Below are 3,934 nucleotides of genomic sequence, written 5' to 3' on the forward strand. Positions count from 1 at the left end.
TGTTCGGTTGTAAACCTCAAGATTTACTGTGAGACTGGTCTGGAGCTGTGCGTATTATGTTCCGAGGATGTGTGTGTGATTCCCTCTCATGCTTCATGGAGCCCTCGCTGTGTTATTATTGTGTAATAGGCAATCAGCGCCAAGTACCTGAAAAGATTAGACCTTTTTATGTTTTCTATTGATTCTAAGGCAGCCTGGTTAATAGAAGAAGGACACTACCATGCATGGCTGGAGGGCAAGTTTGTTTTCTAGTGGATTGTCATTGGGCACAGTGTGACGAAGAAAATGCCTCCATTAACCAACGCTTCTTTTCTCAGAGATCATGAACCGTATCGATAATCGGGGTTGGAGTGCGTCTTCACCCCAGCTTTTCTCTTTGCCGCCCTTTTGAAGTGGACTATTGATCCGCACCCTACACATTGTTGTTTTGATTGTTGCCATCAAAAATTGAACAATAGCCAACGGAGCCTGAAGATTTTTATCGGGAGGTTGGAAAATAAAATACAAACAAGCAATTATTTATGAGAGGGGGACAAGCCAATTCTCCATAAACATACAGTGTGTGTTAATGTTCAGCTGGTAAGTTTTAAAGGCTCTTTACATTGTGAGAGTTTCTGACTGACACTTTTTTATGTTTTCTGATATTTAATTTGCAAATTATCAAGGACAGTGGATAATTTGCAAAATTACGATTTAGTAGGGGTGTGTATTGGAAAGAGTCTGGCAATGCGATACGTATCGCGATACACATATCGTGATATATGATATCCCGATATATCCCAAGATGGCAAAAGTCATTTTTCAGATCAAGATTTTCAAATTTGCAAAAAATTTAAAGTGTTAGGAAAAATAATTTATTTACAAATAAAAAATATTCAATACTTGCGTTTGCAAACTTTATTTTTTTGCTTTCAAAACAATGTTTGCAATTGCAGCACAAAAGCTTTAACAGCGTTTTGTCTCTTCTCACTATCTAGGGAGTGATTTTTGTGCCACCATGTTGCAAGCAAAAGTCAAAATTTTCTAAATTGCAAACAAAATGTAAAGTATTAAGAAAAAAAGGCATAATTTTTAATTGAAAAATATTTAATATTTGCTTTAAAAATCTTTATATTTTTTGCTTTCCAAAATATTTTGCAAATCAACATGCTGGCACAAACATCACACAAAACAGAAACCTCAACACAAAATCAAAGATTGGGTGAAAGTGAGATGAGACGGCACGTCTAAAACATTTGTGCTGCAAACGCAAAAATATTTTTTGAAATAAAAAAAAAAAGTTTTTAAACAAATATTTCTTGAAAGCAAGAAAGAAAAAGTTGCAAATGCAAAATAAATTAAAGAAAAAAGTTTTTGAAAGAAAATATTAAATATTTTTGTTTGCAATTCATGTTTTTTTCTTAACATTGTAGATTTTGTTTGTGATTTAGAAAAATTTGATCTCAAAACTGATTTTTGCTTGCATTATAGTGTCACGAAAATCTCTCCATAAATAATGTTATTTAATGATTGGAACATTAACCCTTTAACATCGGAGCTCCAGTGTTTATGTTCTTTGATTTACTGTAACTTTTCAACCGATCACACGATCAACGTAATTCCAGTAGATTCTGAAGGAGAAAAGTTAAAGATTTTGTGCTTAAGCGTCACTGGCGACACCTCAGGTGTTAAAGGGTTAAGTCTACATCTCAAAAACCAAGTTGCTTTCACCCAAGCAAATTTAATGGTGCTTTTCTTTTGGTAACATTTAAGTGGAAAACAAAAAAAAGACTAAGCGGCACGTTTGCCTTTAAATAATAATTAAATATCACCTTGGTAGTATTTTAAAGTATTGTCAAATAAAGTATCCTGATATTTCACTGAATCAATTTGCTGTTTTTTCTTGTTTTTTTTAAACTGTAAATCTTTTAGACTAAATCCTAATTGGGTCTAAAATTTTTTCTTTTACCAATGACGCTATAATCTAGATATTTCTTATGGATTTTAAAGCTATAAAAAATAATGCATGGCATTCGACAGATACATTGGTTCAGGTATTGACTTGGAAGAAGCACGCTTATGATTGGACGTCTTTTTGTTTGCATTGCATGTACATAAAATGAAAAACGGGGTAGAAAAAAAACAGGAAAGGAAACTACAGTTTGCCAGAAATAGATTTTTTATACCTTGATAGATTTTAAACCTTTTCAGCCAAAATAATATTGTTGCGTGAATGCTTTACAGCAGCATTTTGTTACATTTTGGCTAATTTAGAATTTTTGCATTTATTTTAGCAAATTTTGAGTTTAGCTAACATCTTAGCATTATGCTAGCTGTTTTTTGTGCCTAATTTAGACATGTTTCCAGTTTTTTGTTATTTTTGAGTTTAGTTAACATTTTAGCATTATGCTAGCTGTTTTTGGCTAATTCTTAATTTTTTCCAGTCATTAGGGCAAATCTGAAGTTTAGCTAACACCTTAGCATTATGCTAGCTTTTGTTTTTGCCTAATTAAGGCATGTTTCCAGTTTTTTCATTAATTTTGAGTTAAGCTAATATTTTAGTATTATGCTAGCATTTTTTGGCTAATTGAGACACGTTTCCATTTTTATTTTTATTTTTTGCTTAATTTTTAGTTAACATTTTAGCATTATTCTAGTTTTTTTTGGCTTATTTAGACATGTTTCCAGTTTGTGTGTGTGTGTGTGTGTGTGTGTGTGGCAAATTTGACATTTAGATCATATTTTAGTAAGCTTTCAGCTTTAGCATTTTCAACTAACAGCTCTGGCACTTGCATCATCGCACGTAATGCTCTATAACTAAATCTTATTTGTGGTTTTCAAACGATACTGCAGTTGATTGATCAATATTTCGATACGCATCTAATATCTTTTACATCTGTAATAAAAATAGATGAATTTTAAACATTTGCTCATGTTGATCCGTTCATCTTTTGACAATAAAGCAGGAGGAATGCAATCAAATCACACATACAAAAGCTTTGGTTTGATTTTGCACAATAGCTAGATTCCACTGCATAGCCACCGCTTATTCATCAAAACAGTAAACATAATGTTCTGTCTTTCAGCATGCTTGTTTTTAAAATACACGCTGGCAAAGCCACAAGTGTACTTTCACAGCCTCGTCTTAACCGTCGTGATGGCCTATGGCAGCCACATTTCTTTGTGTCCTCGCCACAGCGCTTCATCATGAAATGAGCAAAGACAGGGTGACATTTATTTCTCTCGTGCGTTTTTGTCAAATGTACATTTTCCGCCATGCTGACCTGCAACCGCTCCACAAAGCAGCGCTGTGTTTTGGCTAATACTGTCCTTGTGCCTACCAGCCCACGGCTCTTGTCATCGTGGCCTTGCACATGGACTTTAAACAGCGTGTTTTTTCCTCCGGGCAAACCTTGCTGATGTCTGTGACTCTGTTTCCTCATAGCAGTGGGCTTCAGTGAGGGAGCCCAGCCTCACCACATGAGGCGTCGCCTCACATCGTGGTCTTCTTGACTCACTCATTGTGGTTTTGTTTGTTTGTTTCTGTCTTGAAATTCTTTATGTTGCGTAATGCTTTTGTTTCTATCGCATGAAAGATTGTGAAAGAATGTATGTTTATAGTCACAGCATTGACTTCATCAAACTTTCTCCATTTGCTGAAGGGTCATGCAGTCACTGAATGCTGTTCAGTGGTGTGTGCTACCCTCTTGTGGTTCATCAAAGTACTGCAACTTTTTTTTAGCTTGAGTTTATTATGTCTTATATTTTTTAAAACAGCTGAAATGTACTTTAATAAAAATGCTTTTAAACTTTGATCTTGATTTTAGGATAAAGCCTTAATGTCATTCATAAAATACAGTTTCTTCACTTTTCAAGATGAAATATGTTTATTCAGTGTCAGAGTAGAAACGTATTTGTGCTTGAAATTAGTGAACAATCGAAGAAAACATTTATC

This window comes from Oryzias melastigma, linkage group LG22 (genome assembly GCF_002922805.2).
Source record: "Oryzias melastigma strain HK-1 linkage group LG22, ASM292280v2, whole genome shotgun sequence".
Classification (NCBI taxonomy): Eukaryota; Metazoa; Chordata; class Actinopteri; order Beloniformes; family Adrianichthyidae; genus Oryzias; species Oryzias melastigma.